Source organism: Lipotes vexillifer, unplaced genomic scaffold, assembly GCF_000442215.2.
Source record: "Lipotes vexillifer unplaced genomic scaffold, Lipotes_vexillifer_v1.1 scaffold233, whole genome shotgun sequence".
In the NCBI taxonomy this organism is placed as follows: Eukaryota; Metazoa; Chordata; class Mammalia; order Artiodactyla; family Lipotidae; genus Lipotes; species Lipotes vexillifer.
Genome location: NW_006790915.1, coordinates 150,748 through 156,747, shown reverse-complemented (window position 1 = coordinate 156,747; position 6,000 = coordinate 150,748). Strand labels below are relative to the sequence as shown.

General features: G+C 38.2%; 1 protein-coding gene across 1 annotated transcript in view; it reads right to left on the bottom strand.

The window, feature by feature from the left end:
• The window catches only part of RAB3GAP1 (RAB3 GTPase activating protein catalytic subunit 1), a 127,786-nt gene that overhangs the window by 103,817 nt on the left and 17,969 nt on the right, over nt 1-6,000 (bottom strand). The window lies entirely within an intron of this gene.

Sequence of the window (6,000 nt, the reverse complement as noted above, 5' to 3'; positions counted from 1 at the left end):
AAAAAAAAAAAAAAATCTAGAAACAATAAATGCTGGAGAGGGTGTGGAGAAAAGGGAACACACTTGCACCGTTGGTGGGAATGTAAATTGATACAGCCACTATGGAGAACAGTATGGAGGTTCCTTAAAAAACTACAAATAGAACTACCACACAACCCAGCAATCCCATTACTGGGCATATACCCTGAGAAAACGATAATTCAAAAAGAGTCATGTACCAAAATGTTCACTGCAGCTCTATTTACAATAGCCAGGACATGGAAGCAACCTAAGTGTCCATCAACTGATGAATGGATAAAGAAGATGTGGCACATATATACAATGGAGGATTACTCAGCCATAAGAAGAAAAGAAATTGAGTTATTTGTAGTGAGGTGGATGGACCTAGAGTCTGTCATACAGAGTGAAGTCAGTCAGAAAGAGAAAAATACCGTATGCTAACACATATACATGGAATCTAAAAAAAAAAAAAAAAAAGTTCTGAAGAACCTCAGGGCAGGACAGGAATAAAGACACAGACGTAGAGAATGGACCTGAGGACACAGGGAAGGGGAAGGGTAAGATGGGACGAAGTAAGACAGTGGCATGGACCAAATGTGAAACAGATAGCTAGTTGGAAGCTGCCACATAGCACAGGGAGATCAGCTTGGTGCTTTGTGACCACCTAGAGGGGTGGGATAGGGAGGGTGGGAGGGAGACGCAAGAGGAAGGAGATATGGGGATATATGCATATGTATAGCTGATACACTTTGTTATAAAGCAGAAATTAACACACCATTGGTAAGCAATTATACTCCATTAAAGATGTTAAAAAAAAAAATGAGCAAAAACATCTCCATAGCAGATATACAAAATGGCCAATCAGCACAAGAAAAGATGCTCAACATCACTAATCATTAGGGAAATGCAAAACAAAGCCACAATGAGATCAAAACCATTTTACACCTATTAAGATAGCTACAAAAAAAAAAAAAAACACAAGTGTTGGTGTGGATGGGGAGAAACTGGAACCCTTGTGCATTGCCAATGGAAATGTAAAGTGATGCAGCTGCTGTGGAAAACAATATGGTGGTTCTTCAAAAACTTAAAAATAGAACTACCAATGATCTAGCAATTCCATTTTTGGGTATATACCCAAAAGACTTAAAAGCAGGGACTCAAACTGGTATTTGTACAACCATATTCATAGCAGCATTATTTGCAATAGCCAAAGGTAGAAGCAACCTGTGTCTAATGACAAATAAATGAATGGATTAACAGAGTATAGCATATATATACAATGGAATTTTATTTCAGCCTTAAAAAGGAATGAAACTGACACACACTACAATATGGGTAAACTTTGAAGACATTATGCTAAGAGAAACAAGCCAGACATAAATATTGGATGATTCCTCTCATATGATATTGTTAGTGTTTAATGAGTATAGTTTCAGTTCAGGATGATGAAACAGTTCTCGATATGGATGGTGGTAATCATTGCACAACAGTGTGAATGCACTTAATGCCTGAACTGTACACTTAACAATGGTTAAATTGGTAATTTTTTTTACAAGTTTTCTTATGTTCTTTACTAAAATGAAAAATTTATAATTTTTGTAATGCAAAAGACACATTCAAATTAAAAGAAAAATGACAGGCTAGGCAAAAGATCTGAAGCACAGTTATTAACAAAGCCCTTCTATAACTCAATAAGAAAGACAGTAGAAAATTGGTCAATGTATATAATGAGCAATCGACAGGGAAATGCTACTGTTTAATAAACATGAAGGAACACTCATTTTCAACAGTGCTCAGGAAAATAAACATAAAAATTAGATAGTTTTATATTGACAAAAATATAATGAAAATCGTTTTGGAGGACTGAGGAAATGTGTACATTCATGTGCCATACATGAGGAGAGCAGAAGTACATTCAATCATCTTGGTGGAAAACAAAGCTGTATTTATCAAAAATAAAAAACACATTCCCTTTGACTTAGTAATCCTACTTTTAGAAGTGTTATAGAAATATTCATACAAGTCTGGAAATGTATGTACAATAATGCTTACTACCCCAGTGCTACAACTGCAAAAATTGAAAATTAAATATCCTTTCAATAGGAATATAAACAAAGACATTATGGTACAATTATACAGTATACTACAATGCAAGCATTAAAATAATGAGATAAATGTCTGTGCCTTATCTTGGGAAAAAAAAGCCAACAAAATATAAAGTTTTTTTAAAAAGGCTGTTGTAGCACAAAACAGATCTTTTTTTTTTAAAGGTATGACACACACACACGGAATAGAATATCAAACAGTTAAACACTGTTAGCTCTGAAAAGGACATGGGCGGAAGGGAAGTGATGAGGAGGAAACTGTCACTTCTGAAATACAAACAACATTTGATTTGGTTATATTATTTTTGTAATTACAGGGTATTTTAAATTTTAATAAAAATATTCTGACCTCAAAACTACAGAATGGAAAGGACAGGAAAGACAATTTCAGGAAACTGACTTCAGAAGACAACCTTCTAGGCCATATGACAGATATCTTGCCCCCAAATATTCTAAAGCTGTTTATTTACTTTTCTTACATTTTTCTGAAATTCCACTGGTGTCCTCTTAAAAACATTAAAAACTTGAGCATTATACGGTGGAAAGGAATTCAGGCTAGGAGCCCAAAAGCAGTTTCTGTGAATTACTTTAGTCATTGATAGGATAAGGAACTCTCCCTGGAAGAGTAACAATTTCAATTTCATTTTTATTTTCCTTTGGCATTTTAGTAACATACGAAACCAAAATACTTTTTGTGAGATCAAGTGATTATCACCCATTCAAATCTTTTTAAATAAATTAATAAAAAATTACACTCTACTAACCCAAGTAAGATTAGCATTATATTTTGGAGACGGGGATAGAAACAGGAAACAAAGGAAAGAAGTAGGTAATTTTGGAGCATTCAACATTTTAAGGGTAGGGCAGACTGTCAAAACTTGAGGCCAGGATACCAGAGACTGAGTAAAAGACTAAGGAGGTAGAGGTATATTAAGGACAAATTTCACTGACTTAAAAACTATTAGACCTGTGTGTGGGGTACAGAACTTCATGATCGGACTTCCCTGGTGGCACAGTGGTTAAGAATCCGCCTGCCAATGCAGGGGACACGAGTTCGAGCCCTGGTCCGGGAAGATCCCACATGCTGCAGAGCAACCAAGCCCGTGCGTCACAACTACTGAGCCTGCGCTCTAGAGCCCACAAGCCACAACTATTGAGCCCACGAGCCACAACTACTGAAGCCCACATGCCTAGAGCCCGTGCTCCTCAACAAGAGAAGCCACTGCAACGAGAAGTCCACGCACTGCAACAAGGAGTAGCCCCCGCTCACTGCAACTAGAGACAGTCTGTGTGCAGCAACAAAGAACCAACGCAGGCAAAATTTAATTAAAAAAAAAAAAAAAAACTTCATGATCAAGTAAGCCTTTGGATATGTACTCAACCAAAACAAAATACATTAATTTTTTAAATAGTAAATGCATACGAAACAAAATTTAAAATAGTAGCTTTTATTTAATCTTTTTTGAGTCACAGGCTCCTTTATCCGATGAAAGCTCTGGACCATCTGCCAGGAAAATCATGCATATTCACATTAAAAATTAAGCATGTATAGGGCTTCCCTGGTGGCGCAGTGCTTGAGAGTCCGCCTGCCGATGCAGGAGACACGGGTTCGTGCCCCGTTTCGGGAAGATCCCACATGCCGCGGAGCGGCTGGGCCCGTGAGCCATGGCCACTGAGCCTGCGCGTCCGGAGCCTGTGCTCCGCAAATGGGAGAGGCCACAACAGTGAGAGGCCCGCATAACGCAAGGAAAAAAAAAAAAATTAAGCATGTATAAAAAAATTAAGCATGTACACAATTTAAAGAGACCTAAGACTCTGGGTTAAGACTCCCTCTGTCCACAAAGAACTTCATCCTTTAAACTGGCTTAAATCTAATTCTACTAACATGATAAAACCTAACTTCCACCATAATTTTTTTTCCTTAATTTTTTATTTTTATTTATTTATTTATTTTTGGCTGCACCACATGGCATGTGGGATCCTCGTTCCCTGACCAGGGATCGAACCCATGCCCCCTGCATTGCAAGTGTGGAATCCTAACCACTGGACTGCCAGGGAAGTCCCAACCATAACTTGCTTAAGCAACTGAGTTCAGAGATCTAATTTGGGATTAACTGCTTGAACACCTACAAGTCATTAGTTGTACACTTTATGGAGGGAGGAACAGAAAGAATACAGTCCTCCATTGGTGTCCGCAGAGAACTGGCCTAAGGACGTCTCTCCCACAGCCCCCTAGGATACCAAAATCATCAGATACTCAAGTCCCTTACATAAAATAGTGTAATATTTGCACAGAAACTATGCACATCCTGTGCACTTTAAATCATCTCTAGATTACTTATAATAACTAATACAATGTAGATGCTATATAAATAGTTGTAAATACTATGTAAATAGTTGCCAGTGCCACAAATTCAAGTTTTGCTTTTTGGAACTTTCTGGAATTTTTTTTTACAATATTTTTGATCCTCAGTTGAATCTGCAGATGTGGAACCCACAGATATGGAGGGTTGACTATACTGATAGCTGAGGAATAGATAAAATGACTATGGAGTAAAGAGTTACAGTATTTAACAATCTGGAGGTGAGGGAGGGTAGAGAGGTTGTTGTTGGTTTTTTTTTTGCAGTGCGTGGGCCTCTCACTATCGTGGCCTCTCTCCCGTTGTGGAGCACAGGCTCTGGACGCACAGGCTCAGCGGCCATGGCTCATGGGCCTAGCCGCTCCGCGGCATGTGGGATCTTCCCGGACCGGGGCACGAACCCGTGTCCCCTGCATTGGCAGGCGGACTCTCAACCACTGCACCACCAGGGAAGCCGAGAGGTTGTTTTAATCAACAGGAAGCAGAATAACAATTCCTGATCCATAGTAGGAACTCTATAAATGAATGAATGAAAAGTGAATAAAACAATAGATGAACAAAAGGAAGTAGCTGAAGAGACTTACTACATGGCTCCAGTAATAGGGAGAGAATTTTAATATTTTGGGCACTACCCTGAAAACGTAATTTAAACATTTCCTCCTCACTATAGAAAAGTACAGTCAAAATTCTCATCAGCCATATTTACAACCAATTTTTTAGAAAATGACTCACCCATTAGACTTGCCAATTGCAGTATATATAAAATTCATTAGGAGGAAAAAATCAAATTACTAAATCAAAATCAAAGAAAAAAGGAGAAAAATTACTAAGTCAAAGGAGGAAAAAAATAAAAAATAAAATCAAAATATAAAGAAAAGGGCTACCTACAAAATTAAATGCAGACAAATTCAACTAAATACTAACTTACTTTAAAATACACCAGGGACTTCCCTGGTGGCACAGTGATTAAGAATCCGCCTGCCAATGCAGGGGATGTGGGTTCGAGCCCTGATCCAGGAAGATCCTACATACCATGGAGCAACTACTGAACCTGCACTCTAGAGCCCTCAAGCCACAGCTACTGAGCCCATGTGCCACAACTACTGAAGCCCACACGCACAGAGCCCGTGCTAAGCCACCACAATGAGAAGCGGATTCCTAACCACTGTGCCACGTGGGAAGCCCCCCAAAAATCTTTTAAAATATACAAAGAAGATAAAAACGATGAAATAATAGAACTAAAAATGTCTGAAGAGACGTCTCATCTATCTCTGATGAAACCTGAACCTTTTCAGCCAAAAAACATTACGTAGTTTTATTTTTTCCCAGCTAGGTGCTAAGTTTTTAACTTCTAGGAGCTCTAAGGAAGCAAATGATACTTTTTATAGCAAGTAAGTGTTAAGTAATTCTATTAGTTTATATTCTATTCTACTTAAGCAAATAGCATTTTAAAGCTTCTGGTGAATACTTTTAAGAGAGGCAACCTCAGCAGCAGCAAAAACTAATTGAGATGGCCCAATGCCACAAAGGAAGTA